Genomic DNA, 21,834 nt, shown 5'->3' with positions numbered 1-21,834 from the left:
CAACAGGATCTGAGGCCATTTAGGGTAGTGTTGAAGTACATGGAGTAATTCAGAGTCCATACCATCTGGTTCAAAACTGGCACAATGGTTATAAATTGTGTGATGTTGAGCCTCTTTATGCTTCAGTTTTTCTTATATGTAAAATGGGATAATAACAATACCTAGTTCAGGAACCCATTGTTGTAATTTTAAAAGATATATATGTGAAGCACTTAGAACAATGCCTGGCACATTACAAACTAGATAATTATATGCTATTATTATCTGACTAATAGAATTAATAATGTAAATCTGACTGCCCTACATAATGCAACACCTACTGTTACTAAATCAGTTATTCATTACTATGATCAAACAACCCAAAGATCAGCAACTTAAAACAAAAATAATTGTATAGTTTATTTTTCATGGTTCAGGGGTTGACTGAACTTAGCTAGAAGATTCTTGCTCAGGGTCTCTTGTGGCTGCAGTCAGATGCTGGCTGGGTCTGGAGTCCTCTTCACTGGAGAACCTGCAAGTTCTTACTCATGGAACAGGCAGAAAATGTTAAGAGGACTTCTCCTGGGGCTGAACAGCTGCATGTGGCCTTTCCATGTGGTCTGAACTTCCCCAGAACATGATGACCAGATACCAAGAGCAGAGCTTCCTGAGAAAGTCAGTGGAAAATTACTATCACCTTTATTAATTAATCTAGCCCTAGAAGTGCTTCCACCAGGCTCTTTTAGTATAAGAAATCTCACTGAAGGGAGAGTGACACCGAGACCAGCTATTAATAGGGGATGGCAAGGTCATATTGTCACATCAGGTTGGATGGCCATTATCGCTCAGCCATCTTTGGAAGTAAAATCTTCCAGAGACAACTACACACATAGCAAGCATTCATTAAGTACAGGTTGAATTGCAAAGACTACGGGGGTTAGAAGTTAAGAATATTTTTTGTGGTAAGACACAAAAAGCAAGCTAGTCAAACAAAACTTAAAGAAACTTTTAGAAACATATTGTATTTTCTCATGGAAACTTGGGGAAATTATGCCTCTTGAAGGACTGTTGCCGGAAACTACTGAGCTTGTCTTCAAAATGGATCTGGAGTCAATTGCATCTCAATACCTTCACAACTCCCATCCCATTCTGATCATTGCTGACTCTTGCTTGGGTTATTGACATCTCCTCTCAACAATTCTCCCTATTTCTTCCCTTTGGTCCCCTCTGCCTGTTCTCTATACAGCTGCTTAGGATCCTTTCCATTTCTAAGTTAGATTTTATCACCTCTTTGCTCACAACCTTGCAGTATCTTTCCATAGAATTTGGGAAAACATCCAAAGGCCTCACTATGGCCCACAACACCCCTCCACAGCCTTACCCCTGAGTATCTCTTTGCCACCATCACCCACCACACTGCCTTAGTTTCCTCTACCCTCACCCCTCCGGCCTCTTGGCCAATCCTGACATATTCCCAGCATAGTCCTAACTCAGGGCCTTTGCTGTTGCTATTTGCTCTACTTATTGCTGATGCCCTTCCTCTGGACATCAGCATGGTTTTTTCCCTTTCTTTTTTCAGAACTCTATTCAAGTATCTTCTATCAGAGAGACCATCTCTGACCTGCCATTTCCAAATTGACACATATCTCACTACCTCTTAGAAGACGTACTTGTTTGTAGTCTCTATACTACATTTCCATGTCACAGAATCTGAATAACTCATGGGAGTATGAGTGTCCACCATAGTTATATCAGTTTCATCCTGGATGGGAGTGGCAGAATTGTTACCTGGTAAAATAATAGATTTGTTAAAGCTAGGTTCTACATGGGGACCAAGTACTGGGAACTGTGACATTATGCCACCAACTCTAGCAGAGCTAAGAAGGAGATGTTCATAGCTCTGCTATCATCCTTGGATTGCCATAAACTAGTAGAAGGTCTGGGCCCCAGCTTCCTCCCCTGTCCAGTGGTGACAGAATCATCTGCTACAACTACTTGCAGTGAGATCAATATGATGATAAGTGAAATTAAAAACATATTGGAAATTTTAAAATCTTTGATAATGAGGCCTAAGATGTGCTTTAAAATATTTTAGCTTAAAACAAGAGATAGATAAAGCAGTGGGAAAAATTCTAAGTACACAGGTGACAGGTATATAACAGTTCATTATACTATTCTCTATACTTCTGTGTTTGTTAGAAAATTTGCATAACAAAGACGTGGATTACTCTATAAAGGTAGGAAATACATGCCACTGTTATTAGTGGATCTAGACATCAGTGCCAGGATTTGGCCTTTTATTTGTTATTGATTATAGGGATGATATCACAGTTGTCTTCTTATAGCCTATTTATACAAAAACCTATATCTGAACATTACTTCCAACACTGGTGCCACTGTTATCATGACAAGAGCGCTGCTGTTAAAATGTAAGTTCTATGAACATTTTTAAGCGTTCTGGATTATAGGAACTCCAGTGTGACATTTTTAAAATATTTTCAAGTGAAATTTAAATCACTTGGAATAGGGGGAAAGTTCATGGACATTCAGTGGGGAAGATCCAGGCCACTTCAGAGACCTCATTTCTCCTTTGTGTCACAGCCCTTTGGTGGCTGGTACATCATTTTATTGCTAGAAGTGGTTCTGAATAAAAAGTAAATAACTTCTTTCATCACTGCTTCCAAAGACTAACACATTCAGACTTTTACATTTCAATGATTTTACTGCCAGTCCTCCCAGGAAATGTATAAGATGACTAGCATAGCCAGGGAAATTACAACCTTAGGGAATCATACCTGGTCCATGGATTGACTGCAGACATGATAAGCAAGATCCCCATTGGATTTACACCCACAGCTTCTATGTCTGAGAATAAAAATCACAAAACCAGTCCTCCCTTCTTCCTCCCAATTCTCAAATCAGAGATTTAGTAGATCCTGTACTCCTGGGAGATCCAGGAAAGTCCGGTGCCCTCCATCTCAATATTTCTTTGTATCTCTTAAGAACTTCCAAATTTAGTTAGAGCAACTTCCCTGGACTTTTTCCCTTCAAAGCAACCCATTCAAGAGATTTTTTTCAAACCAGATATTATAGTTAACAAAATCCACTAACATAGCTGGACATTTAACACCCTTTGATTCTGTCCAACTTCATTTGTTAAATTGATTTAGTGTCTAGATTTTAGTTTTTAACTTTAAAATGTCTAAGAAAGTTATTTTTCCATTTGAAATCAATGGGTGTTATCCAAATTTAAAAATTCAAGAGATCACCAAACATAAATGTTAAAAACTTGCAAATATCTGGAGCAGATCTGAGGAGGATGGGGAAAGGATTTTGCAGTGGGATTTCCAGAACTAATTAACAAATTGTCTCAAATAATTGACTATAAACAGCATGCCTGGCTGTTGGTCAATATAAGGTCCTTTTTGCACTTCAGAAAACTAACAGTAAAGGAGTAATTCTTCCATAATTCCTCAAAGGACAATATCATTGAAAAACAGGATGTTGTCCCAAATAGGGTTTTATGGGATCCCCCTTAAGTTTTCACAAACCACACTAACCCATTAAACCTTGGAAGTCAACAGGACACTTGGAACCATTTTAATTATATAGTAACAGGTTGTAAAAGCAAGTGTTGTACTACTGGCATTTTCCCAATTCTTCTGCATGAATTCCTCAGAGGAGAAAACAAAGATCTGTAAGTGGAATGGAAGTAGGAGATTTCTGAAACTATTTTATCGCTTGAAAGAACACCAACTTTTATAATTCCTCAGAGAGTTCAGTTATAGTAGACACTTATTAGAAAGCAAAAGGAACAATTCTGTATCTTTTCATCTGAACAAATTTACCTTTTTAAAGTAGAGAGTAATTAATATAGTACTTCTGATAAGAAAAAAATATTTTTTGTCAATTCTTTTTGTATTTTACATCTAATTACATGGAGGTCCTCTGCCTATAATTTCAAGCTATTGAGCTCAGGTAGTAATGAATAACATCTACAGCTACCATAGAAATGCTGAGTGGTGAATTTTAAAGAAATATAAATTAATAATGAATTTCCACTTTATCATCTGATTAGAAAATTCTCACATCCAAGAATGGTATTTTCCCAATTGTTCTTTGGATATGCACTCAGGTGTTTGGCTGAGATCATGATGAGGCGAGTAGCACTGCCATCTGGCCCATCCAGGATAGGCACATCACCCCAAACAGGCCTGAATTCCAATTTTTCTTGTAACTAGAAATAAATGTCACTAACATGTAAGCAGAACACATGCATTTAAAATAAAAGTTCAGATGTGTTTAGCCTGTAAGGTATCCATGAAAACCCAAGGAAAATTTCCAATGTAAAAAGATTTGGAAGATACTTAACTAGTTCCCATTGAACACACACAAATTATTTCTCTTAAAAATATGTGTTCTTTGTCATTTAGGGAAACATGCTTACTTAAATCTGTATTTTATTCTTTTATAAAATCTAACACATTTTACCTCCCCACACAAAAATACAATAGTAGTTAAGAAAGAATGGCAGATAAGGCAGGCCTCAGGGAAGTTCTACAGTTACACTGAACTTGTCACTGAGAAATTTTAAGTCTGTAGCTACTATCAAATACCCAAGATGAAATTAAGTCAAAAAATATTTTATTGCCCTCCATTCTATAAAATGTGTTAAGCATCTAGCGTGTCCTAGGCACCCTGCTAGGCCCTGTTATATGCAATGGCTCATTTAACCCTCACAACACTTTGTAAGTAGTATTGTGAATCGTATAAAATGAGAAAAGAGATTCTTCAAGCTTAGCAGACTTGCACCCAAATTATACAATAATGGTTCAGGAATTCAACTCACGCTATTGTTATGAAAGTCAGTATTCTTTCCTTCCTTTCAGAATTGATTGACCACTGAGCAATCCAATAGCACCAGGGTTGATTACAAAAAAGGATTGCCTACTCAAAGAATGGAAGAAAATATTTACAATAAATAGATCTAATAAGGGACTCAGACAGAAAATACATGAAGAGTTTCCACAAATTAATAAGACAAAAATAAACAAAGAAATAGACAAATGAGTAAAAATTTGAATAGACACTTCTTAAAATAGCATTTTTAAATGGGTAAAATATGATATAAAAGCATTCATTCATTAACCATAATGGAAATGCAAATTAAAACTATGGTGATATATAATTATGCATGCACCAGTATACCTCATAAGAAAGAGATTAAGTGGGTGAGGGTATACAGCAATGGACAATTTGCTATTATAGCTTAAATTGATATAATCTCTATGGGAAACCAGTTGGGAGTAACTACTAAAACTAAATGTGTATTACGTGTGACCCAGCAAGTCTAGCTCCTAGGTTTTATACCAAGAGAAATATGAGTATTGAAAGAGATGTTCAAATGAATTCACATCAGCACCTTGAGTAATAGTTCAAAATTTAAAACTACCTAAATGCTGAGACTTTGGCACAAAGAAATAGCAGGGTGAGTTATCATTAATTACCTATGCATTTACTATCTAGAACATTAATTTACTTTAAATAATTGGCTTGCCCTCAGTTCAGTGTCAAATGATATAAAATTTACTTCCTCCCAAATGGAGGTTTATGGTGTCTAAACATTAGTATTCTTGTGTGTGTATGTATACATAAATACATGCATATATGTAATATATGTAATTGAATAATGAGTATACACACACACACACACACACACATACACATAACTCATGGAATAAGAAGAAAGATACATTCTAATTTTATGCAACAAACTGTGTGGAACATTTTTGCAAACAACTCAAAAACTCAAAAAGCTACACTGTATGTAGTAAATATCTAAAAAGAAATCACAATTTTTTAAGTTTAGCAGAGTATAGACTTAATACTTTTATAATACAGGGAATAATTACTCCAGATTGGAAATTTTACAATATGTAGACTGAAAAAAAATTATTGGAAATTTCTCTTCCTGTCTTTTCCAATGAGAAGAAGGAAGAAAAGTGTTTTCTCTAATTTATTTTCAAAAAATAAAAATAAAAGAGAAAGAACAGCTTGATTATATTTCCTCAGTAATTTCTCAGGAAGTTTTGCATAGAACAGGCATTCATCAGGCTGGGGATGTGGCTCAAGCGGTAGTGTGCTCAGTGGCCTGCGTGCGGCCCGGGTTCGATCCCCAGCACCACATACAAACAAAGATGTTGTGTCTGCCGAAAACTAAAAAAAATAAATAAATAAATAAATATTAAAAGTTCTCTCTCTCTCTCTCTCTCTCTCTCTCTCTCTCTCTCTCTCTCTCTTAAAAAAAAAAAAAGAACAGGCATTCATTATACTATGATAATGGGACCCAAACCAAAATGGTTGCTATTTGATGGTAAGATCTGTTTTCATAATTACATATGTGGACTAGTTTACCTATATCCTCATTACCTCAGAGTTAGTTAATTTTAGTTTGATTGGGGCATCAGAAATGTGGTTCACAGTTCTGAATGCTAAAGACGTACCAGAACACACTATCTTCCGTACATTCCAATAAGCATCAGACATTAATTTTTTAATGGTACTTTCAAATAACCTGAAGTCTAAGATTTGCAAATAAATTATAATTCCTAATTGATCTATCTAGTCTGTGTCTATAGTGTAGAAGAAATAGTTTTGATTAAGAGTAAGAAACCTAATTTCTAATATTGGTTGTACTCAAGACCAATTCTCTCCCTACATCTGAGTTCCCTTTTCTGTAATAATGGACTTGGATGATATTGGGTCTCCTGAAGAGGTGTAATCCTGTTTTGCATTTCTGACCAATTGGGCACTGGTTAGACAAGGACCAAGTCCTGAGTTCTCATGATTCTTCTAACTGCATAGGTCTAAACACTCTGAAATCTCTACTTAACCCAATGCTACGGATTAACTTTTTGCTCATTAGGTGGGTTTACTCTTAAAGTGTGCTTATTCTCAGCCTATTTATGCAAGTTTTATATATAATTATCATTTCTAATTGAATTAAATAGTATGTAAACAAATAATATGATTCTCTAAAAGAAAATCATTTCTCTAACAAAGTTGAATCCTCCAAACATAAATAGTGAAAGTGAGTCTGGAACTAAAATTGCTCTTAAAGTAGGTGTGGCAACACAATTGTAAAACAGTTTAAGAATCTAAACACTTTCTGCACTCAGCTTTGAATTCTCTATTTAGGTTTTCACTCCATTTAAATAAACGAAACACAAACTTATAAATATGGGTAATGCATAAAGGATGGGGGAACTCTGCTAAGGAGAATTGGAATCAAGAAAAGGCATTCTCACAACATCAAAAGATAGAGGAAGCAACACTAGTATTTGTGTTAAGTTAAAATAAAATGCTGAAGGTGTGAATTGTAGGTTGTGCTCTCTAAAAATAGACTTAGAGTCAGATTTTCATGCAGGGAGTTTATTGGAATTTCTCCAGGGAGCAACATCTATCAAGAAGTGAGGGATGAGGAGATGTGTGAAGGGGAAAGTTGAAGTGCTCAGAGTGGTCCCAGTTGTAGTGGGGTATAGGCCTTATCCCACCCTTCCTCCCACACCCATAGTCCATTGAATGAGGGCTGTCCCCTGAAGCAGAGGTGTGCCCTAGGAAAAGCAGCCCAGCCCCTCTGGGTAGAAGGCAGGTACCAGGGAGGAACTCTACTATGAGCCACCAGCAGCTTCTTTTCCTGAAGGTAGAAAATGAATACTTTGATCCAAAGTAGGGCTCACTAATATGCAATCAAAAGACTATTTGAAAAGAGTTTAGATACAATGAGAAGTACAGTGAGAAATTTAAATTGCATATATAACTGGGAATTCTCTAGTAGGAAAGCAACTCACAACTTCTTTCCATCCTTCTGATCATATTTGCCCCTGTAAATTTTGCTTCCTTTCATCCCCCAGGGAATATTTGGCAATGTTTAGAGATGACTGGGTTGTTACAACTGCAGAGGCATGCTGCTGGCATCTGGTCGGTATATGCTGGAATACAGCCAGACACCCTACAAGGCACAGGATGGCACTCAGAGCAAAGGAATATCTGGACCAACACAACAGTAGTGGCAAGGTTGAGAAACCCTGGTCCAAACCAACACTTTCATCAACACTTGAAGATAGAAAATATTTGTCTTAGATGTTTTTAGAATTTTAAATTGTTGATTGCAAATTGTTTCTTCTATCTCATTTTGGCCACTTGACACAATCATGTTGGAAAGATTCAATGCCAAGAATTAAGATAAGAGTAGCAGAGACGATTCTTGGTTCAAAATCTTTCATCTTTTGGCAGGCATGGAGCTGGGCCACGTTTCTGTCTCCGCAGTTTGAATTGCTAAGTGTCTGAGGTCACTTCCATGGAAAAAAAATGGTTAATACAAGATGACCACAGTATGAGTTGACAAATCACATGACTCGGTGCCATAGCATTTATTTCCCCCTTTTTGATTCACAAATGCATAAAGAGGAGGAGAATAATGAGAACAAACCTCACAGGGAATACATTCCACAGATGAGGTACGTTAACCACGTCATGAGTGAGTTCTAAATTATTAAATCTAGTTGCTCAATTAGGTTAAAAGCAGGCCTCTGAGGAGAATCAAGTCTAATTAAAGTTTGAGATATACATTTGTAAGTGTGGTTCTCAGGGGAGACTGGTGTGATCAACGCAGCATAGATACTTGAGGACACACAAGGTCCCTTGACACTGGAGGCTGGCACTGGTGTTGGAGGACAAGGCTTTGAAGGGCAGCTGAAAGGCTAACAAGGTGTGGCCCCGCTGCAGCCAGAGTTTTGGTCTTCTGAGAAGTCGTTGACAGGAGGGCAGCCTGGCTATTCAAACACAGTCTTCAGAGGAGTGGTCCACAGTTCATTCCTGCTATGTTTATGGCATAAACTTTCAGAGTCTCTGTTAACCTCTTGGGTTTTAGGTGAATAGCCATCCATAGAGCCCCATAAGGTGTGATGTCACATTTTTGGTGGAAAGCGGGAGTACACTCCAAGTTCCTACCACAGCAAAACATGTCACTGAGGAAGCAAACCAGGCACAGCTAAGGAACAAGAAGCCAAAGTGATGTGTGCCACTTCCACACCTAGACATCTCCCATAGATGACTCTCGTTTCTCATTTTCCACATCTCTCAGCTGGAAAGCAACAACTCCAAGCTTAAGAACTAAAGTTCCTAAAGAGTATGTTGGGCACCCCAAGGGACTGCAGCAAATTCGCAGTGTTATCCTGAGATATTGTGTATTTTCCAGGGAAACACTACATCTATCAAATACAGATGCTCTTAGACTTTCAGTGGGATTACGTCCCTATAAAGCCATCACAAGTTGAAAATGTTGTAAGTCAAAAATGCATTGAGTACATCTAACCTTCCAAATATGGTGGCTGAGTGACACAGCACACTGTGGAGGATGGGTGGTTCACCCTCTGGATCACTGGAATGACTGGGAGTTTCAGGTTGCTTCCACTACCCAGCACCACAAGAGCTAACACCAACCAGGGAAAAGATCGAAACTCAAAATAGGAAGTATGACTGAATGTGTATCACCTTTCCATAATCATAAAGTCAAAAATTCCTAAATCCAAGCATTGGAAGTCAGTGACAAACTGCATTACATACAGTACTACCTCAAGGTAATCCTCAGTTCCAACATTACATTACATTTCTTTCCAGAGTCTCTTATCATTGTGCTTGCTGAAAAAGAGAAAGTGAAATGTAAAAATCAATACAGAACAGGAAATGAAGTTGGGTGGTATCCAATCTGATCTCAAGGTTTGAGAAGCTGTGTAGTACTCAATGGACACACTCTTTCCAATTGGTACATTATTCTTGTAATAATAAAAATATTTCACTTCTGATTTGGGGATACTTTTTTCTAAACAGCTATTTTGTTGTCAGAACATAAGACACTTATTACATTTTAGAGCTGATCTATTCAATCAACAGAACTAATAGGTATTTTTGTGGCTTAGAACTACTGTGAAAAAATTACAGGGATAAGGGTGCCATCAACTTAGAAAAATGAGGGAACCCTTCCCCTGCAGGATGGCAAAGGCATAAAACAGAAAGGACCTAACATTCATATTAGGCTGTTTCAGAAGCTATCTATTATAGAAGCTAATGTTGCTTGTGCTAGTCAGTTTCTCATTACTGTAACAAAACACCTAAGATAACTAATGTATCAGGAGAAAAATATTATTTGGGCCCACAGTTCTGGAGATTCCAGTCCAAGATCAGGCAGCCCCATTGCTTTGGGCCTCTGATGAGGATGGCACAGGATGATGGGAGATTCTATAGAATGAACTGCTTACCTCATGATCCAGAAACCAAAGAGAAAAAGACTGGGCTCCTACAATCACTTTCAGGGAATGCCCTCCCTAAGGAAATCCAAGTAGGCCCTCACCTTCTAAAAATCCCACCACTTCCCAATGGCACCACCTGGGAACAAAGCCTTTTTAACATATACCTTTTGGGAGATACTTACCTAAGTCAGAGTATAACTAATAATGACAATTCAAATTAAAGCAATAAATTAAGTTCTATCTAAATGCAATCCTTGGGATGAAATTGCCATTAAAGATGGTGCACTGTGAATCTGCCCTGGATTAAAAAGTAGACCCTCTGTGGGTGTGACTAAGTCCCAAGCCTTTCTCTCACGAGCAATGTAATTCATACAGAACATGTAGCACATCAGGGCATTGACTTAAATATCTGTAAAATTAGGACATTGGTCTGTCACTTGAATCTGTTCCAGTCCTAACCCTCTGTGTATCTAAGCTACACCTGTTCGGAGCTCCCCAAGTCTCTTATGTGACTTCTTCCCAGGAATGAGCCATTCTCTCCCAATCAGATGCTCCTCTGGGAAGAAGCACAACAAGAAGGAGAAAAATCCTCGAAAATGAGATTTTATTTAAAAAGAGAGAGAGAGGGAGACATTTAGATTATTTAAATTAACAAAGTATATTGGGTGTACTGGGTTTTACTCAATTCTTTTTCTCTATTACTCCTTTATCACTTTCATAAGGAAGATAAAGAAGATGCTTTCTTTGCACATCTGATTGTAGCATTCAAATGTGATTCTTCTACACTGACATTAATATTATATTGTGCCAGATATTATGCTAGGTACTTTGAATAAGGTCCTTGGTTTAATCAGTAATGTCTAATGGCCTTTTAATCTCCTCTTCCTTACAACCAAGCCTCTTTCCCAATCCTCCAGTGCTGCACTATATCACACAGGAACCCTCTTCCGTGAAGGGTCTACAATGTCCATGATGTTAAAAAAATAAAAATCATAGTGATTGATAAAACTAAGGCTTCTGAGGCCACTCCCTAGAGACCCTGCTTCACTGTACCTGCAATATAACTTCTTTCAAGGTACTTTTTAGCAAGTACCCAGGTGACCTTATAATTGGACATCTCTCTCAGGACTTTGTTCTTACTGTTTCTGAACACATATCAGGATTGGCTTTCTCAGCTCCACAGGATCCTTCCTTTATTGACATTATCTTAATTCACTATCACAGATTTTTTTATTAAACTTCAGTGGTTTTTTTTTTCTTTTTCATGCTTTTAGAAATGAAACTGTTTAGTACCATTTTATATGCAACTTGAAAGCTTAAGTGAGTTGCTTTCATGGACTTCAGGAAATGCTTGAATTATACGACATTCGCTTGTTTCACACATTTAAAGGGTCATATTCAAGAGGGTGAATTACATCATCTTATAGAATCAAAAGATGATTGGAAAATTCCTTTATTTTTATTTCTTGATCATGAATTTTCTTTCTCCACTAATGAATTCTGAAATGTTACTATCACCACAGTTGCTGGTTGGTGGCTATCTTATTTCCAAATTCCTTCTTTGACACAAATGAATGTGCAGTGGTTTTTCAGAATTATCTTGTTTATTTATAGTTTATTGTGTGGTGTTAAATCTTTTCTCGCCTGACACCTCTAGGACATGCATTATTGCTCCAGCTGTATTTACTTTCTTAAATGAGATTTGGGATGAGTTACTGATCACCATTCAACAAAATGTTTTCGCCTCCTGAAATTTCATTTATCCTGACAAAGGAGTTTGGCTTTCAGTGGCTAGAGAGTATCTATTCAATCGATCTATATATTTTTTTAACTAAGAACAGAGACCTCCAACATGTCAACTAGAAACCATCTCACCCACCACTCTGGCCACCACTCTCTTGTCTCTCTCTTTGGCAATGGTAAAATGGATTCTTTGTCCTCAAAAAGAGAAATCCATATTTTGTTGACTTTGCCAACAATTAAAATGTTGGAGAGCTGGGCAGCAAAGCTGTTCCACTGGCATCTTTCACATGAACCATATCAAAAGAGCCAGGATGTCTCTGTCTTTCCAAGTTACTTGCACCTCTGGTATCATACACAGATTGCCAGTGTCAAATTTGAAATCAGAAGTCTTGCTCCAAATCCATTTGAATGGTGTCATTCACTTTGAGGAGGGTATCAGGGAAGTGAATGTTGTGAGCATCCTGGATCACAAGATAAGGAATTCTTTCTGTGCCCACAAGAGCTTTCTCACTTTGCACAACTTGTGCTTGGCTTCCTTGGATGTAAGATGCTGAACAATGATGAACAACAAAGTGACCCTTTGCAGTACTAGATCAGAAGGCAATTCTCTTAGGTCTTGTCCATGCAGACATCCATGAAACCAGGTTGGGGGGGGTGCATATATCAGTTTGAACTTTGCTATCAATCTTCATGAACTACTGCATGCAGATCTTTATCTCCTTACAGGTCATTCTTAGGTCTGATCCGTAGAAAAATGATGAGAGGAAGATATTCTCTTAGCTTCTGGGGACTGGCGGGTACTCAAGGAACAAAATATGTCAGTCATTTATGCAACTTCCATGACTTTGAAGCTGTTACCCATTTCAAATGCTTCTTGGGACCACAAGCCAAGGTTACGCTAGGTAAGGAAAGAAGAAAGAGAGTATCTGTGACACTTGTTACTATTGACTCTTGACAATCAAAAGAGGATAATACCAATAGTCTTTACAGTTTGAAAATTTGGAGATATATAACTTTTTTCATAAAATGTATACTTGAGAAAAAAAGTCTCATAAAGGAATAGATTTTTCTCTCATACTTGTTGTCCTTAAAGACCTACAAGTCACAAAGTGTTGAAAAAAATACCCACACATATGCACACACACACACACACATATATACACACATACATATACACACACGCATATATATGCCAATGAGAAATATTTAAATATGTTTACTGGTTTTTTGACAATTATAGTGTTTCTTTTTTACTTATTTTTTGTACCAACAATTCCAAGAGTCAAAGGGAATTTCTAAGAAAATATTTTGCTGCATGAATATTTCCTTTCATTTACAATAGTAAAAACATCAATGATAGCCTAGGTAAGCAAAAAAAAAAAAAAAGCTAAATAAATCACAATACATTCATAGTATGGAATGTTACACATCATCAAAAAGATGCTATAAGATATGTAATGATATGGAAAGTCCCCAACATATTTTTTATGCAAAAAACAAAAGTGTTCATTGAGCATATAGTACAGACACTGTACTAGATTCTGGGTTCTCCATGATGACAATGGCAGATATAGCTCCTGACCTGGAAAATTTAGAATGTACAATACAAAAGAAGAAGAAGAAGGATAAGAAAAGGAAGAAAAAGCAAAAAGCAGGAATATATTTGGAAAATTTTGCTTTTTATTATTTTAGAGATACATTGCAAAAGAAAAAACTATGGAAGGCCGTTGTTTTTTAGCTAAGCTCTTCTATCAGGCTCCAAAAGAAAAGAATAAACCAAAATGAAATCATTCATGTTAAAATTCTGCCGCAGTCTGGCTGGGCACAATTCAGGAGCCACTTGTCAAAAGAAACGAACTTTATTTTTAGAACCACACAAGCCAAACAAAACAGCTCCTCAGGAAAATCCCTCAGAGCCCAACTGCCACCACCAGCTTCCCACAAGCCTCTCTCTCAACCACAAGCCTCTCCACCTCCCCCACTCCTCCTGCTCTTGAGGCCGATTGGCTGGGTCGCGTGGGCGGAGCCAAAAAAGTCCCCCAATGAGCAGCTCCGTGGTCTGAAAGGGCAGGGAAACAGCCCAATGAGCATCACCACAGAGGAGCCAATCAGCTAGATGTTGCTGGGGCCGCTGTGAGCCAATCATCAGCTGGCAGTCTGAAAGTTTGCTGGGGCCCCTTCGGCTGTGGCTCTCAACAAAATTCAACATAACCAAATTTAAAGGAAGCAGAGGGATCCTCAAACAGACCAGCTTTTCCTGAAAATAGGAGATTCCACTCTACCACAGTCAGTATAATTAGGAATTAATTATGCTTTAACCTTTGTATTTAACCTTTATAGTAAAACCTCTGCTTTAACCTTTATATTAAAAGATTAACATGAACTAAATGGGCATTAACCAACAAGCTTCTTTGTATTATTCTGTTTGTGTCGCCACCTTAGAAAACCCACTGTTCTGCCATTCCAATGGCAATGGAAACTACCGCATTGTTTCCATTGCCATTGACCAATGGAAACTCCCTTTCCATTTTATAGAAATGAGATTGTTCCAATTCATAAATCCAGAATAAAAGCCAACAAATCTATGGCTAAATCTGTTCTAATCTTGTCTTTTGACAACCTAGATGAACACATTGCTTATTTGATTGCAGAAGTGCAAACATTGTCATTTTTTCCCCTTTGTTACATTTGCTAAATAGTAATGCTTTATTTTTATTAAAAGGAAAGCAATTTCAAATATAATTTTCAGCAAAATGTTCTAAGTGTGTACATGGTGTACATCAAGGCCATTAGTATCGCTTGAGAGTGCTGAAACTGAAAATGTAAATAGATACCAAGATATCCATGACATCTAAGGTGTAATGGGGAGAGAACAAGAAGAGTCGATTTCCCTTCAGCCGGTCACCTCCCACCTACTTCCACTTACTACTTGAAGGCATATTATCCTGGTAAATACTGTAGCCTACTTTGAAGTTACTATCTTCTTTTTTCTAAAATGCTTTGAATGTGAAACAAAAACGGTGAGATATTGTGTGGGAATAACATAAGGTGAAGGGCCTATTCCATCTTTAATTTTAATTAGTTATCTTTTAATGATGAATTCACTTCCTCTCACCCATAAAACCCTTGGCCACCAAACAGTGTAACTTGAGGGTAGGGTGATGTTCGCTTTACTATTATATGGATTTTATGAAGAACCACTAAAGTACCTTGTTAACTACACCTTCTCATTTATTGTGAGGTCTTTTTTTTTCTCTTTCTCTCTCTCTTTAGTAAATCCAAGGTGAATTCAAATGAATAAAATAGTGAAAAGTAAAGAGCTTGGATGTTTAGCAAAACCTGAGGGAGATTATATTCATTGTGTGTCATAACACTGAGAAAAATGAAGACAAGATTTTCTCCCCAGTGCTCATTTTGTGTGTTAAATGCTTTAATCATTTTGAGCATAAGGGCTTTCCTTCATTATTACTGCTATGCTAGGAAGGTCTAAGGTTTTGTTTTCTTGTACAATCAATGATAAGAGCATCCTACATTTAGAAAGTGATTTGTATTCAGATGTTTCCAAAGCTCTTTGTGTGCAATTTTTGGTTGCTCTTATCTGTTTGTTTATTATAAGCTTCATCTACCTGACAATTTAGTGAGGTCAAAGTTTTATGAACTGCTCTGGCTTACTAGATTAATTTTTTTTCTTTCTTTGTTTTTTTTTTTTTGAGTACTAGAGATTGAACTCAGGGGTTCTTAACCACTAAGCCACATCCCCAGCCCTTTTCATTTTTTATTTTGAGACTTGGTCTCACATGCTGCTTAGGGCCTAAGTTGTTAGGCTGGCTTTAACTTGCAATCCTCCTGCCTCAGCCTCCCCACCTGCTGGGATTACAGTCATGAGTCACTGTGCCCAGCTGGATTAGATTTTAAAATATCTGTATGGGTTGGAATAAGGCTTGGAGGTTGTGAAAAGTATGCTTTAGCTACAGTTTAACGTTACAATTTTGTGTTTTTATTCTTTGTGTTCCTAGAATATTTATTTCCCTTCAGTAAAGATTATTGTTGAAATTTTTTTTTTCGGGGGGGCAGGTGTACCAGGGATTGAACTCAGAGGCACTTGGCCACTGAGCAGCATCCCCACCCCTATTTTGTATTTTATTTAGAGACAGGGTCTCACTGAGTTGCTTAGTGCCTCACAGTTGCTGATGCTGGCATTGAACTCATGATCCTCCTGTCAGTCTCCTGAGCTGCTGGGACGACTGGCATGTGCCACTGCATCTGGTATTGTTCTTTATTTATTTGCTTAAATCTGTTCTAACTACCGCATTGTAGTTTAAACAACTTTTAAGGCATATTGAGATTAGTTTGAATTTTGTGAACGTGGGCAAGCTGTTTAATCTGGATCTAGTTTCTCATGGCTAAGAGAGGAAACCAATACAGACTTCTCAGAGTTGCTCTCTGGAACAAATGAGCTGATGCACGGGAAGTGCCTGATGCTTAATAAATGGTAGCTGCTGACAGCATCACCATTGCTTAGTGTGCAATCATGCTAGAAATAAACCAGGACAATGGCAGACCATATAGATCCGTTCTTCCTGATCACATTCGTCTATCTCTGAATCTGACTTAAAAAGCTTTTTTAAAAACCTTAAAAAAAAAACTTAAAGAAACTTAAAAACTACAGTCCCAAAGTAGAAAATGTATACTTAGTTATCCAAGTGTATGCTTGCTCTGAAGACAATCAGTTATGGGGTAACATATGATTCTTGGTGATATTCCTTATGAGGCTGCATACAAAATGTTAGCTTTCTATCATTGACAAAATGCTGGAGATAAATCAACTTAAAAGAAGAAAGATATATTTGGACTCACTGCTTCAGAGATTTTAGTTCATGATCACTCGGCCCTGTTGTCTTGGATCTTTGAAAGGCAGAACATCATGGTGGGTAGCACATGGCTGAGAAAGCTGTTCACCTCATGATGGTCAAGAAGCAGAGAGAGAGGAAGGGGCCAGGGACACGATATGGCCTTCAGTGACATCACCCAAATGAATGGCTTGCTCCAGCTAGACATGGTCCCACCCTCTAAAACTTTTGTCACTTCCCAATAGTCCAGTCAGCTGGTGACCAACCCTTTAACACATGAGTCTTTGGGGGTGGGGGACATTCTAGATCCAAGCCATAACACCAACTAATGCTAGGCAAGCGTGTACAGCTGTCATGAAACAACTTATCTCCCATGACTCCCAGAATGCCCAGGGATACGGCTAGCTAAGAGGAAACAGAATATTCTGAGATTTTGTGCAGTGATGAACATAGTTTCCTATTGAATTAAGAAAAAAAATAGTTGCTAAAAATTAAAATACATTATAAAATAACTTAATTTTTAAATTTAATAAAATAAAAGTAAAGTGAGTGTGGAAAGCCTCAGAAATCCAGGTGTGCAAGTTCTTTTCAAACACAGACTCAAATACTAATAAAAAACAACATAATGTTGCCAACTTAATATCAACTATGCATTAGGCATGTTTTTTTGTACTCATTTCTTTACCTACATTATCTTAGTTGACTTTAGTCATCATTGTGAATTAGGGACTATTATTATATTCATGTTACAGATGGGAAAAAAATATGAAAGGTGAGATAAATACTAGACATAGGACAAGATGTCCATTCTATCCATGAGGATGAGGGTCCTAAGGTAAGATTTTGTCAGGAAAGACAGTAGAATGAATCTAACATAACTTTCCCATGTTCATATGAATACGCAACCAGTATAACTCCACATCGTGTACAACCACAAGAATGGGAAGTTATACCTCATGTATGTATAATACATCAAAATATACTCTTACTCTACTATTATATATATCTAAAAAGACTTGAAAAATATATCCATTAACTGAAAGAAGAAAAAAAAAACAGTTGTCAAGGACCATCTTTGGACCAATAATCAGGAGCACCCTTGGAAAAACGAACTCAGTATTTATTACTTATTTGGGTATTCTGTGAAGTACTTCATTTGCTTTTATGAACTTTATTTCTCATAACAAACCTACAAAGTAGACATTATTATTTTGCCATTGATATTATTATCCCCATTGGAAGAGACCAAGATTTATAGTGATTAAGCAACTTGCCCAAGGTCTTATCATCAATGAGTGACAGGATGGAGATGACTTTCAAATCTAGTCCATCTCATGTCAGAGTTTATGCTTCAGAATAACACATCCTGTGAGAACCCAAATATCGGACATACTTAAGTTCTAGGCATTTCATGTCTGTGTTGCTACCTTCCAGAACAGGGCCTGGCATAGGGTCAGTTCCAACAAGAAAAAGCACTTTACTTTGGGCCAGGCACTAAAAGCACTTGAGATGTGCACGCAAAACACACACACACACACACACACATACACACACACACACACCTTAAAATCTCAGCTTATTTAATCCCTGCAACTATCTTTATAAGGAGGATACTGTTATTATCTCTGTCTTCAGATAAAAAGACTGATTAATGAATGAGAAATGGAGAAAGGGAAGGAAGGGAGTCGGGAAGGGAAGGAGGAGGAGGAGAAAGGAAGACGAAGGAAGAAGATTTTGCAACATGGAAGTTATCCTGTGGATATATGACTTCCGTGACCCTGCTCATCTGTGAGACTTGAAAATGTACCTACAAAACAGTCCCCACTGTTTCAGTTTTTCCTGGTACAGAGACAATTAATGATTTTGTATGATTCATCGTTTACATTCCATTTGCATCATTAGTCACTGTTCTGATTTAAAATGTCACCAAAGCTCAATGCCTTCTCTGGGCATGTAGGCACAGCTGTGTGAGTCTCTGTGATTGTTGGGGCTGTTCCTATGACATGCTGCACAATCACTCTGTAGGTAAAATTTCATCAAAGCTGTCTGAATGTCATCTCTAAAAAAGATCAAAGTTGACAGTTATGATGACATGAGGGGCATGATGCTGGAGACAAGCAGACAATTATTAGAGGCAAAAGAGCAGGGACGCCAGGGAGCAGAATCCAGCCAGTTAGAAGCTTGGGAACAAGTCAATGGGACCTGAGAAAAGGGACTAGACAGGCAGCCTGGGCTTGGAGAGTCCGGGGAGCAGGCTGTGGTTCCCTCCTCATAGATGCTCTTTAGTCAGATCTGCCAGCCCTAAGAGCCTGGGAGACACGCAAGGGCAAAGTAGAGAGCTGGCCCCACATGCAGGCAGGAGCTGTGCTTCTGGTTTTGGAGTACAAGACCAGGCAAAGCCGTCCTTAAACTCCATTTGATCTCAGTCATTTACACTAATGAGCTAAGCAAGGCTCCTGAAGTTCTCCTAATTGCAAGATTCATCCAGAAGCTAATGCTGAGCTGAATTGCTTACATGATGCTTGCTTTGGATTCAGTGATCTTACTTACATCTACTTGCTTTTCAGTTGATTCTTACAGGCTTTGCAGTTAGTATAGGGTGTCACTTGCCCATGATGATCATGCTGTCTCTATCTTCCCATTCATCACAACCTCCTATTCTCATCTGCATTTTGAGGACAGGACGGGCCCACATTCCCTCATCCAAAGACTTTGGGACACGATTTATTTTGGAATTTGGAATGTTTCCAATTTTCAAAAGATATTCTTTCTCCTACTAAGGCATAAGGCAGCACTCTTAACAAACACACTAACATTTCTTCCATACAAACAAATCAATATTCTAGGAATTAATAAATATCACAAAATACCTCACGTCAATTTAGATTTTGATGCCAAATGAGTTGCATATTTTAAAAAAAAATTGCAAACTTCTGGTTTCACAGCTTAGGGATTCCATATTTGCCCATAAGTGACTGTGGACACAAAGTAAGAAACAGTGGGTATAATGGGCAACTTTATTGAGAAAAGAGGAAAATGGATGAAACTTGAGGTTTTTATATAGAGAAGAGGGAAATGCTAAAAGAGAATAAAAAAAGAAGAAGGAAAAACTATGACAGTGTTCCCCAAAAGAAGTGAAAACACACAGACCCCAAATATTTTGGACAAATGAGGAGTCCTATCTTTAGCAGTACCCAGGACCAGGGCACCCTGCAGTCTATGGTACTAAATAAAACATTGATCACATCTATCTTATTTCCATATACACATAAACTCCACCAGGGGTATTTCATGGTGTTCCCATCTTTCCATCCCAGAATACATCTAGCATATGACCTATGTATACAGCTATTTAATACAATAACTTTTTTGGACTTAATTCCTTGGAGTATACACAAGCTATTGACTAGAGAAAGATGATAATATTTCCTAGAAGCCAGTAACCCTTGACCATATTTATGCACCATGGCTCCACAATTTCCAAGACAGCATTAGCTGAAGGACAGTCTGAAGATTCACGACTCAGAAGAGTCTGTCAAAGATGGAGCACACCTCAGCCTGACTGCTGAGGGCCAGCAAAGGTCTCATCTCATTGATGTCAGGACCACTGCAGGGAGGAAGTGTCCCCTGAGTGGGTGGACCTTCTCAAAACAGCTCCCAGTACTTTCAATTTTAAATACCATTGAAAATACTTCCTGAGGAACCTGTTCAGCAGCAACCCCTTAACTGCCTCTAGCCCATTACTATAGATTTTTCTATCCAGTTCAATGGATACTTATTATCACCCCTTTCTCCTGCCTTCAGTGTGTAAATCCTCAGTGCTGCTTCTCATCTGCTCCCCAGCAGTATCGTATCTTCATGGGCAACTTCTGGACTTACACACCTAGCTGATGTCTTCTTCGTCCTCCAGGTCTACACATGAAAACCAAACTCATCACAGAATCCCAAGCACACTCCTCTTCTTTTATTTTTTCCATATTTTTACAGGTGCATCATAGTTGTGCATAATGGTGGGATTCGTTGTCACATATTTGTACATGCACACAATGCATTTGGGCCAATATCATTCCCCAGAAATTCTCCTTTCCCTGATTCCCTCCTCCCCAGCCCCGTCTCTTTCCTCTTTCCTCTTTGATTTTCATGAGCTATTCCTCCACCTTTCTATTCCTTTTACCTCTCTAGCTTCCACTCCTTGCCTTGAATTTTAAATGTTTATAAGGCTCATAACCTTCCCCAACACCAGGGATAAGCAAAAATATTATCATACCTCCAAAGAATAGCAGGTTCTCAATGCCTCTCTTCACTTCCATCCATGTTCTTCCCATTTCTCACCTAGACTCTTACAATAGTTTCTGCATGGGTTTCCTTTCCTCCAGTGCACCCATCACATCAGCAATCTCAGTCAGTTAGGAGTTGCATTTATCTGAGTAAGAGATCTCTGAAAAACAGTGGCTTTAGAACAGGATCTAATTGGAATGGGTTGGACTTCATGTATGTGTAATGTGTCAAATATATTCTATTCTCATGTATATCTAAAAACAAGAAATGTAAAAAGAAAATAAAACAGTGCCTTACAAGATTGGGATCAGTTTTATCTCTTTTTTTCTCTCTGGCCAGGTTCCTTCTGACTTAGTGCTCTACCATATTTAGACCATGGCTCTTCTCAAACTTTAAAGACAGCTGTTGGAATTGAAACCATCACTGTCTTTTCCAGGAAGGAAAGAATAAATATCTGGGGAAAATGAACAGAGTCTGTCCTTCTTAAAGTGTTTCCCTACAGGCCCCCAAAGTAACTTCTTTCAGACACAAGAGAGACTATACTGATTTTTTTAGCTGGCATGTGCTGTTCTCCTAAATATTAAATTTGAAGTTATAAGAAAGGCAAGAAGGTTAAAGAGGCAATATTGAACTGCCAGTCTAGTATTCCTGAAATAAATCTGCAATGAAAGGAA

General features: G+C 37.9%; 1 pseudogene; it reads right to left on the bottom strand.

Annotated features, from left to right (window-relative positions):
- Window positions 1-21,207, bottom strand: part of LOC124095999 (small ribosomal subunit protein eS4-like) — a 36,443-nt pseudogene extending 15,236 nt beyond the window's left edge.
- Window positions 21,208-21,834: the final 627 nt, after the last annotated feature.

The sequence above is a fragment of the Marmota monax genome, unplaced genomic scaffold (genome assembly GCF_021218885.2).
Source record: "Marmota monax isolate L192 unplaced genomic scaffold, Marmota_monax_Labrador192_F-V1.1 WCK01_AAM20220418_F8-fsc00137, whole genome shotgun sequence".
In the NCBI taxonomy this organism is placed as follows: Eukaryota; Metazoa; Chordata; class Mammalia; order Rodentia; family Sciuridae; genus Marmota; species Marmota monax.
Note: the sequence above shows the minus strand (reverse complement) of the source record. Positions and strands in the feature narration are given on the sequence as shown.